Genomic DNA, 11967 nt, shown 5'->3' on the forward strand with positions numbered 1-11967 from the left:
TCTTTGTAAGTTTTTACCGTTATTTCTGTGGGCTCTAGAGAAGGAAAGCTCATGTGCTCAGAGTCCATTATTTAGAACTGGAAACCAAAAGTGTGACTTTAATTTAACATCTTAACAAACATCATTCGGGAATTAGCCTAGTAAGTACACTAGTGAAAGGAAAAGTTCAGGTGTTTTGTAATTGAGTAAGAATGTCACATTGAAAAATTTAGATTACTTTCATCACCAGGTGAGTCACTGGAAACTAACTGGTCCTGAGATAATTGAGAAATATAAAATTTCATATCAAGAGACTGTATAAGACTCACTAATAGAATCAGACCCTCAGTGTGTCTGTATTTGCATAATTATAGCATATGGGATTCCTATAAACAATATTTAAAACTACACTGTAATCCCAGATGGGAGGTGAAGAAAGAAAGGAAACATCCTAAGTATTTGCCCTTATTCAATGAATTGCTCTTGGTGAGAAACAGCAAACTTAATACACTGATTGCCTTCATGAAAAGACAAAATAATCTGGTTTCTTTAGACCACTATCTTCCTTTAATTTAAATAAGTTCTTACTCAAGCAAAAACAGCTGATAAAGAGTAAACTAATTTTTATGCCTCAAACAACTTCTTGAAGTTTTTATTATATGCAAACTGAAGAGGAACAAGGCAAAGTAGCCAACTGGCAAGATGGTCCGTTAGCAGCCATCAGCAATCCTGATTTAAATGACCATTTTTTCTGCCGCCAAGCTTTTGCAAAGTGTCTTTTAAAAAGAGAGAGCAGTCAACACTTGAGATCTGGAGCAATAATTATAGGCCAGTGTGTCACAGGTGAAGTTTGGTTGGGCTGATGAACCACCGTGACGAAGGATCTAGAATTTCAAAACAGCTTATTTTATTTATTTTTTAATTGGAGTATAATTGCTTTACATAGCTGTGTTAGTTTCTGCTGTACAACGAAGAGAATCAGCTATATGTATACATATACTCTTTTGAGATCATTCCCTTGAGAAGTATATAAATCAAAATACTTTCATATATACATTATTTTAAATCTAAAACTAAGAGGTCTTATAGCTTTTTAATGATGAAAATTAATTTAAAAAACTTTAAATGTTTTCTGTAAGGTTCATAAACATGAAATTCATAGTGTCACCCCCTAATAGATTCATTTTAAAATTGCTGAAATTTATTCAATTTATTCATTTTTAGTTCCCATGATACTTCCCTAATCTGTAGTATTGTGCTTCAGAATATTTTATATTGTAAATATTTATGAAAAAAATAAAGTAGTTCTGCAATGAAGCATCTTTACTTTGTCAGTTCAAAACTATCCTTTGGGAGAATAAAATGAGATGAAATAAAACTAGGTAGGACATAAGGGAATTCAATATAATTATATTAACTATATGTAGAAATATATTTTTAAAGGGTATGAAAAAAGTCTCTTAGCCTCCTACCTGATAAAATTCTAACATATTTTGGTGTGTTACCCTAAATACTGTATTAAAATAATAGAAGTTTATTAGTATTATTTTATAGCTGTGAAAACCATTTTCAGTAGTCCCAGCTAAATCACTTGCTCTATTACAGTTCCATTTATGAACTCCAAGGGCAAATCATTATTGCACAAGTAATACTTTGCAAATCATTTTCTTCCACGGCCACGTTTAAGTGAATGAGAAGAGTCAATAATCTTATTGTCATATATGTTAAAGCACATTAACAATTTATAACGTAAAGAGCTGTATCAAATGCAATTTCATTGAAATGACACTCGGATCAAATTAATCAAGTTAACCAACCATGAACGTTAGAACCAAGCGTTAACTCAATTTATTTAAATTATACTATTGGATTACAAATCATTCCCTTTTAAAAAAGCATTTCAAGTCCTGTCCTGGAATAATCTGGCGGGAAACTCAACTGCCAGCACATTCTTTATAATTCAGAGGCAGAGGATATGTGGCCATCTGGGGCACTCTAGAAGGGGTGGGGAGCAGAGCGCGGGATGGATGGAGCAGACGTGGCGTAGATTTAGGATATCTGCTGCTACTGCAGTACATGCTGACTTTTTAAGACGTTTTGTCTTTGTTGAACCAGAGCTAAGTTTTGTTTTGCTTTGTTTTGTTTTTGCTCCGTTTTTGTTTTTGCTCCTTTGTTATTAGCCTTATGTTATTTTCTAATATAAATATATTTGGCCACCTATGGTACTAGTTGGATGAGAAATTAATATAAATGAATGAATAAAAGTACTTTGAGGGCTTCCCTGGTGGCGCAGTGGTTGGGAATCTGCCTGCTAATGCAGGGGACACGGGTTCGAGCCCTGGTCTGGGAAGATCCCACATGCCGCGGAGCAGCTGGGCCCGTGAGCCACAATTGCTGAGCCTGCGCGTCTGGAGCCTGTGCCCCGCGACGGGAGGGGCCGCGATGGAGAAAGGCCCGCGCACCGCGATGAAGAGCGGTCCCCGCACCGCGGTGAAGAGTGGCCCCCGCTTGCCGCAACTGGAGAAAGCCCTCGCACGAACCGAAGACCCAATACAGACAAAAATAAATAAATTAATTAATTAAAAAAAGAAAATCCTTAAAAAAAAAAAAAAAAAAAAAAAGTACTTTGAGCTCTCTTTGTTTCTGAGTTAGCAACGCACCCCAGAAGAAAATGAACCGGTTTGCCTTCCTGAATCTATTTATTCACAGAAAACATAATAAAAACAAAACTGTCCACTGGGTCCAGCCGGCTTTCGTCTTTTTGCTCTTTTGAGAATTAACAAATCGGAACAGTGGACAAGCTATCCTGTTTCCTTAAAATCGAATAGTTTCAAATTAATAGTGAGGTGTATTGTTTTACAGTGATCTGTCTTGCTGCCCTGAGCAGGGGACTAGCTTTGAACCAAGATGACCTGCTCAGGGAGGGCGAGGGGATGTGGCAGCTCCCTTTGGCAGTGGGTGAGTGGACCAGTACCAGTGAGTGGGTGGGCTGCAGCCCCTGGGGCTGCCTGACCCACCAGGGGCTCCCAGAGACATCCGTGACTGCTGGGCCAGTTGTGGGCTCTCAAAGCCAGAGCAGACTGTGTGCTGAGCAGAGGCAGCTGCCCGGAACCGCTCTTCCTCCATCCCTCCCCCTGCCTGCCCCTCCCCACCCTGTTTTCCTTACTGTCAGTGCTAAGGCAGGGGCTGCACTGTGGGGACCAGTGGCTGGGGGGCTGTTGCTTCAGCTGCAGTGTTCTGTGCTGGTGACAGGCACTGTTGCTCCCTGGTCAGAGCTGTGAGGGTGCATGTTGTATCACCTGCACCAGGTAAGGGCGACGGCCAGCCTCTGTAGGGTGCATCATGGTGGGAGAATGGAAGGTACAGTGGACGGAGAAGGGGGGGATCCAGTTCTGCATAGACCAGCTGCGGCCCTTAGGCAAATCAGCTGACTTTTCAGAACCTTCCTTTTGCTCAAGCAAAGCCTTTCAGAAGCTCTAGTATGTATAACACACAGAAGGAGGGGGAGTTACGCCGGCTGGAGTGGGGAAGGCCTGGGAAGCTTGATGGCTTGGTCCCCACCCTTTCCCGCTTTGGGCCTCTGCGCCCTGTGGCGCTCCACTGGAGAACCATGGCGCCAGGTGACCTCTGAGGTCCTTTCTGACCTAAAAGTTGCTGCTACTGTAGGAAGATGCTCAAAATGTCACTCCTCCTGAGCCCCGACCCTCCATCTGTTACTTCGTTCATAGAGATGGAACAATCAGGTAGAATTAAATCACATGCCGGTGATCTTTCCTTCAAAGTCACTATTTCATCGCTCATGATAACAACAGAAAAGAAAAAGTGCGCCTGAAAAACTGCTTTACTTTGTTTATGGCCTGCCTCTTCTCCACCCCAAGACAATGATCGACATTGTTTACTAAAGAACAGCAGAGGTGAAAATCCAGTTTAGAAGCAAGGGGACAATGATGACCACCTCATTGAAATTCTGGAAAACTGGTCAATTTGGAAGTATAGCACTCTGGTGGGGAACCCAGTGAAGTATTGTCTGATCTAAAAGTTTATGTTGTGTATGGTATGAGCTATTGGAATTTACGTTTTCATAGTCTACCACCACTATTTACTGTAATGGTTTTATTGAGCAGTGAAGGCAGCAAAAGTACAAGTTATGCAGTTCTGTGTATGAACCATTACTGCTGCCAGGCCAGTGAACACAGGGCCTGGGATTTCCTGGAAAAGTTTGACTTCATTTTGTTATATTTTTGTCCTGTTGTCATGGAAATAACCCACATTTAGGCATCAAAACTATATCATCAAGACTACCTCTCATATTCAGAAACGACCTCCAAACCTTTGGTCAGACCATGTATTGCAATTTTGACCTAAACAATACGGTCACTGTAGCTTATTCTTGTGGCGTCACAGAATCAGCTGAAATAAACGTCCCTGTACAAGGCTGGTGGTCGTACGCCTGTTTCCACACATGTTCTGTCAAAGCATGGGAATTTTGACTTGAATTACTTACTCCATTCCAAGTCCAAATTGGCAATGCCAGTCAAATAAATTGGGCAAAGTATGATGGATGGTGAGATGGATAAATGAACAATAAAGGCTTCAGAGAAACCAGCAAATTTATCTTATTTAATACTTCTTGACGAGACAGTTTAAAGTACAGTGTGATGTGGCTGAATCTGATGCTCTTTATCTTTTATTGACATACGTAAAACAGTGATGCAAACAGGAGTTTAAAAAGAAAATCTGCATACACTAATGTTAAAATGAACATAATCTGAGAATCACTGGAACGCCAGCACCTCCTGTTCCGCCACATGCACATGAGGATGTGGGGCTGTGGAGTGAGGCTGCCTGGGCGGGAGTCCTAAATCTACCACCCACCGGTTGTGTGGTGACCTTGGGCACGTTTTAACCTCTCTCTTCTCTTCTGTAAGATGGGTATAACAACCGTGCCTACCTATAGGGCTGTTGTAAGAATGATAAGCGTTGATACCTTTGAAGCGCTTGGAACAGTACCTGGCAAGCAGTAAGGCATTTAGTAAACATTAGCTACTATGACTTATTTCCACAAAAGAAAGTTTTAGAGACTATTTTCACAGAATGCAGGCTAACATTTTAATTCAAAAGTGACTATTATAATACTATAGTGCTGGATTTGTGTATAACATGAGGTTTAAAACTCAGTGATGTCTTTCTGCTTCTCTCATTGATCTTAGGAGGCAATGTAAAGGGGTGGAAAAGAAATAGTCCTGGGAAAACACTAAGAGCCACATACTCTACAGCAAATACTTTTGTTTTTCTCAAGGCTGGGCACTTTGGGCCCCTCTTGTTCTAATCCCATATTCCCCACCTTCCGTCTGCCTGGGAACCCACAATTATCGCAATGTTAGACCCATAGGATTTCACAAAATCATAATCTAAGACTGAAAAGGACCTGAGTGACGAGTCATTTAGACCACTCCTGCCCAATTTTAGCCACAATAAAAGCGAGGGGTTGTGGTCATTGAACGACTTGTCCATGGCTACACGGGGACTGGGTGAGACCAGACCCAGTCCCCTCACCCCCACTTCTGGAACCCGGGTCTGGGGCTGTTTCTCTTATACTTTGTTGTATGTTTCATCCCCACTGGCACCCAGCATAGTATTATATACACATTTGACATTCAAAAAATATTCCTTAAATGAGTGAATGAATAAGTGAAACCAACCTTAAATATTTGTTTTGAAAGTACTTTGGAGTTCCTTTTGTAATATTTGGGGGGGGGATGAATTATCTTCTCAAACACTTTTTCCTCCAACCTAATTCCCAATATGCATACCATTGTGCATCTAGGGGAAAACCAATTCCCCATTCTCATGTTTCCATTACATTCTTTTTTAAAATACCACCTTCCAATACCATTGTTAGAACTCATGTCCTCATTTTTTCCTTCTAAATCTAACTTAAGATATTCATAGAATCATAGTGATGAAAGCAACTGTGACCTGTTCATTTAGTTCACTCCCCAGCCTGAACTTGGGCAAGGCAGGCCAGGACTCAGCCTGCGAGGGAATGCACATCATCCTGCTGAGCAAAGAGGAGGTGCTAGCTAGAGCCTGGTGTCTGCATCAGACTTCCTTCTGCCTGCCTTGTCTCCTCTTCCCCTTTCCCTCCAAATCCTGCTACATTCCCTGTGAAGCCTCGCCCAAGGCTTCCCATCCAGCTTAGAATTCTCTTCTTCCTTTAAAAACTGTCATAGCATTTTAATTATGGCTTTTATTCCACATTATCAATCACTTTTAAATTAATTGTGTTTAGTTATCCAAGCAACATATAAATTAATCCAAGTTGTAAAATTTCAAATATTATAACAACGGTTATGGATGGGTATGATTAATATGATTAAAGTCCTCCACAATGCATCTAATTCTTGTTTCTTTTAGTGGGTGTCTTGTTCTACACCTCTCCTATCCATTTTTACTTATAGAAATTCACAGTTTTATTTTGTTTTTACAAAAATGGTACCATTCAACAAATATTGTTTGGTAATTTGCTTTTTTCGTTAATAATGCATCTCGATGACCTTTCTTAGTAATATATAGACTTACTTCATTGTTTTTAACTGCTTCCTAATTTCCCAGAAGATGTACCAGAGTTTATTTAGCCATTCTCTATTGATGGCCATTAGGGTTGTTTTCAATTTCAGAATTACCAAAACTCTGCCATGGAAGGGAATCACATAATCTGTGTACATGCCTGCCTGCTTCTCTAGGGTACCTACCAAGAAATGGAATTGCTGGGTCACACAGAATGTGAACATTATTAATTTTAACAGTGCCAAACTGCCCTCCCAGTTGGCTATATTAATTTACACACCTGTCAGCAGTATATAAAAGTACCCGTTTTCCTACTAGCTTGCCAATCTTAATCACTTTTCCCCTTCTTTTACCTTCCTATATATTTTATTTCCTAGGTTTGGGGGTGTAAGCTCTCTGAGAGCAGGGCCCATGATCTCCTCATATTTGCGTTTCTTCCCCCATCCAGAGGGATTTAAAAATTGGTGCTCCATAAACACCTGTTGAATGATCTCTAACCATACGTTTTTCGTTCATCTCTGGGCAGTACACACTTTTCAAAAGCATTTACCAAGACAGCATCTAACTTTGAGAATGAAAAACATTCTAAGAAAGTTGGTTGATTTTTTTTGCATATTCCTCCCGCTGAACAAGTTACAGATATCTTTCATTTAAAGTTGCCTAAGACAGGATTCTCTCCTGCCTTGCTGGCAGGGGGCAGTGAAAACAGACCTGGTTATCTCAGACAATAGCTAGCAGCGTGTCCCACCCACTGGGAAACAGCAGACCAAAGGCGCCTCAGAATCCCTGGGAACTAGACAGAAGATGGAATGGTGAAGGAGAAGGGTCACAATCTTTGGAACATTCTGGATCTAAGAAGGTAAATTCTTTTATAGAGTTTTGAAATAGAGGAAACCATTAATAATGTCTAAAGCATGGCAATAAATGGATCCAGGTGAGGAGGAACTGTGACAGGGTAGGAAAAACTGGAGTGAAGAACTGGGCATAAGGAAATTTGGATACAGGGAATACGGGTTTTAAAGGTGTGAATTACGTGATTCAAGAGAAACACTTCCTCCAGGCCAATATTTATTTATATGATAATCTTGGGCTAAAGCAATTCTAAAAATGCACGAGTGTAGTCCCAAATTTTGGCGCTCTGAACATTTATTTGAAAATAAGAAGAGTTTTCCAAAGGGGTAAGAGATAACTTTCAGCTAAATATGAAAGAACTGAGAATTACGTGTAGCTTGGTTTGTGTTTCACAAAAGAACTGCTCCTAAATAAGAAACATAAAGGAAGACACATGTTCGCTCTTAATAATGTTTCCTTTTCTCTCACCTACTGAACCGTTTCAATAGTAACTGCGCAGCCCAGTGAGGGTACAATCGCATTTCGACGCAAACAAATGAGAAGTGAGGAAACCATTTGCCGTGCTGGACCGATTGGGGAATGGCCCCCTGAGGCTGGACCATACACCTCAGTTCATTAGCGCTGTTGGAAAACCCAAACTGCCCTTACTTTACCATCAGGGCCTTGGGGCTGTGGTCCCCGCTGCACTCCCTTAACCAGACATGGACCCGCGCTTTGGTTTCTCGGCTCATCTCTTTTCGCCCCTTTCATCCCTTCTCCCACCCTGGGGCCGTTGCCAATAAACCTAGCAGTGACCGGGCCTAAATCAAGCCCGCTGTGGCCCATTTTTGGCCAAGAATGATCAGCGTCTGGAAACTACTGGAGGAGGAGGCGCATTTGGCCCTTTGGGGGCTCAGTGCCCTTTTGGCCACCGTTGTGTGGAACAAAGAGGGCAGGAGCGGAGGGCGCCCCCAGGAGGAATGGCGGGAAAAGACATCCGTGGGCGCGATTCAGGAGGCGGGCGAGGCTGGAACTAGGGTGCTCCCGGAGAGCGGGCTAGGCGCCCGGGGAAGCATGGCTGGTCCCCGCCCGCTGCGCCCAGCACGCGATTCGCCCCGAATCTGGCGGCCGGCGCAGCCCTTTCCTGCGTCGCAGCCTCTTTACTTTTATTCCTCCCCCCCTCCGATTATTATTACTATTCTTTCCCGCGCAAAGCGGGAACCCGGGACTGCCCAAGCGAGCGGCGGAGGGGCCGCCATTTCCCCGGGAAAGCTCAGCGCGCGTCCGCACCGGGCGCCCCGGAAAGGGAACCAGAGGGGAGTGCCCGGCCCCGAACCCTCCTCCGCGCCGGCTGGGGACTCACAGCCGCCCGCGGCGCCCCGCTCACCGTGCAGCAGCCCCCGACCCTCGCCTCCGCCGCCCGCGTCCCCGGCCTGACCTTCTCCGGCGCGGCCCACCCCCGGACCCCGGTCCCTTCCCGCCTCCCGGCGCCTCCGCGCCCCTTCCATTGTCAACCCGGAGCAGCCGGCACCCGACCTGGGCACCCTCTGAGGCCCCCAGAGCGGCCCTGCCCGGGCTCTCTCGGCCCCTGCGCAGACCACCGCCCCGGACCAGTCCCCCTCGGCGGCCGGGCGCCTCCCTTCTCCCCCTCTGCGCCCCCAACGCCGCATCTCCAGGAGCCCTCCGCTCCCTCGGGACAGCCTCGCCCGGGGCTCGCGTCTGGACCCCGCATCCCTCCTCCCTCCCTCAACGCCCAAGATGCCCCCGGCTCCTCGCCGGCCACAGGAATTTTACCGCTTCTTTAGCAAACCCCCTCCCCCTTTATTTCCTGAGGAGGCAAGTTGGGCAGCTTGATTTATTAATTTGTCTTTCTTTCTTTCTTTTCTTTCTTTCTTTTTTTTTTTTTTTTTTTTGCGGGGAGGGTCGGCTCTCTGGGGAGCGCCCGCAGGGGCTGGGCGGTGAGGAGGGGCAGGGGTTCTCTCCAGCCCCTGCACTGCCCCCGCGGCGCGTTTTGTTTCCAGACCCCGAAGCCCCCTGAACAATAATGCCACCGCCATGGCGGGCTCACCTGGTGCTGTGCCGCCTGCTCTGGGCGCCCGGTGCCCTTCGCGCGCCGCTCCCAGGGCGCAGGTTCGGCCCGCGCGGCGCCGTTGCCGGGCAGGACTCTTTGCCTTTCTTTGGGTTCTATCTGTGCGTGTCAATGGCGGCAAGCGGCAGTTCTCCGGGCCGCGGATAGTAGCGGGGGGAGGAGGAGGAGGGAGAAGGGATTGCTCCTTCTCCACATAACCACCTCTAGGAGGAGTCGCTCAGCCTCATCCCCCGCCAGCCCAGGCTCCGCGACGGGTCCTGGGCTTTCGGTGGGGCTTGATGAGCTATTGTCCTTCAGGAGCATTAATGATGAAACCGCGCGGCCTCCGCGTCGCTGGCGGATCCGCTGGGTACGCTGAGGGCCACTTGCTAAGATGAGGCTTTCCCCAGAGCTGGGGACAGAGGCGCTATGGTCACGATCCAGAGTCTCCTGTTAGCAGGATCCACCTTTGGTGGAAGAAGGCGGCGTGGGCGTTCATCCGGCAGTTCTAGGGAGAGCCTTAGAAGGTGAAAGGGAAAAAATGCCACCTTCGATGGTCTCGTGTCCTGAAATAATAATAAATACATTAACGATTGTGTCCACCACTGGGACGATAGCATAGCATAGGGTGGCCATAGCCACGACAACTGAGAATTTATATCCATGCCTGCATTTTAGCCTTTTATAAATTAAGACAGAATCCAGCGTTGCATATTCTTTGGAGTAGCAGATGTTTGTTTTCATGGGTAAGACTGTGTGCATGGACATAATTTTTAATTCAGTGGCTTTACAGTGTGTTAGTTTGTAATCTCAGGGGGTATTAAGACTAGCACGAGGCTATTGTTTTAAGGATTTCTATTAGTTTCTGGAAAAAATATTTTTATAGGGGTGTGGTGGACAATATCAGGTGTGAAAATGGGGTTAGTAGTTGCTCTGTTCTACTGGAAGCCAGTGCTGTCCTTTGTAACTCTAGATGTTGGCCAGGGCTTCATGGCTGGGGTGAGTCAAAGGAATTTGTTGATTTCAGCGGGAAATGCTAACTTGCTATGGGCCATCCATGCTTCCTCTGATCTCCTGCTCAGTGAGTCAAAGGACTAACAAAAGGAGAGGCAAATTTTTGATGTCTTCACAAAAGATAAACCCACAGGAAAACACAGTTCTCCAGCATTGGCCAAATAGATGCATTTCAAAGCCTCTTCCATTTGGCAATATTATGTGTATTTACGCCTATAAACTTATAAATGTTTAGGCAATGGGGAAACTTGGGGTGACTAAAAGCCTCCAATAGACTAAGTCCACTCCACTCTGGATTTATACTAGTTAATCAGGGCTGTTGATGGAATTAGTAGATGGCACGTTAGACTGGGTGCATGTCAAAGTGTTTTCTGAGCAATCAGTTGACTTTCCAAAAGATTATGGGTAAAGGTACAAATAAACCTCTCTGTTTAAATCTCATACGGCTTCTCAAAGTCTCCTGGGCCCAAAGGTCTCCGTTCATTGGGACTTCCTTCACTCGCCTTCCTACTCTTTTTACCCTCTCTGTGTATGACCTCACTGTTCTTTGTCTTTTTTTTTTTTTTTTTTGGCCTTACTGCATGGCATGTGGGATCTTAGTTCCCCAACCAGGGATTAAACCCGCGCCCCCTGCATTGGAAGCGTGGCATCTTAACCAATGGACCGCCAGGGAAGTCCTGTCCTTTGTCTTTGCAGGCACTTTCCAGGTCAGCAATCTAGTCAGGATGAAGTCCTCTTTTCCCAAGACATATATTTATACGGTTTTAAATGATCCCCTGGGGCATCTCATAATGGTTTTGATTTCCCCTTCTTAGAGGAAGCGCCTATCTCCCTTCTTATATAGATTTCTGATGCCCATTCTAGATCAGAAATAACCTCCAGGCCAACATTCAAGAGGGCTCAGGAGTCTTCTGGGAGTTCTTGAAAAATCTTCCTACCCTGTGACCCAATCAGCCAGGCTGACTGAGATAGAGTTGAATAATTCATCAATATATATTAGATTCACATTCTCCCTGTAACTTCCCAATAAAAATGGTACTCATGGTCATTTTTATGTGGATTTTATGTAACTCATTTCATCCTAACATTTTGTTATATGCTCTTCCTGAGAAAGGCTGGGTCTAAGAAATTTACTAGTCAGAATTTTTCCCCTTTCATACTGGTTGGTTCCTTCAAATAGATGATGTAGTTGAAATTCAGAGAATCAAGGGAATGTCAGCTTCATAATACTCTGGTTCTTGGAATAGAAGAGATCACAGAGTTCACTTGGTCAAACCCTTTATGTGATAGGAAAATATCTGGTGTTCAGGAGGTATAAGGGACAAATATGCAACCTGATATGCAGATCTAGTTAAATTATCTATATTTAATATTGAACACTTAGCACATGAACAGAAATTTAACACTGAGATAATATTGTATAGTTAAAATACATTTGAAGTAGTCAACATGATTATAAGTTCATCAGGAATCTCGAGTTCTGCGGTGGCCTCCAGCTCAGGGAG

At 44.6% G+C, this 11967-nt stretch overlaps 1 protein-coding gene across 1 annotated transcript in view; it reads right to left on the reverse strand.

Annotated features, from left to right (window-relative positions):
* LOC103019059 (core histone macro-H2A.2) overlaps positions 1 to 9801 on the reverse strand; it is a 55215-nt gene extending 45414 nt beyond the window's left edge. Inside the window, exon 1 of the mRNA XM_007167743.3 lies at positions 9449 to 9801. The gene's annotated coding sequence lies outside the window, so the exon portion shown is untranslated. The remainder of the gene's footprint in view (positions 1 to 9448) is intronic.
* Positions 9802 to 11967: the final 2166 nt, after the last annotated feature.

The sequence above is a fragment of the Balaenoptera acutorostrata genome, chromosome 16 (genome assembly GCF_949987535.1).
Source record: "Balaenoptera acutorostrata chromosome 16, mBalAcu1.1, whole genome shotgun sequence".
Taxonomy (NCBI): Eukaryota; Metazoa; Chordata; class Mammalia; order Artiodactyla; family Balaenopteridae; genus Balaenoptera; species Balaenoptera acutorostrata.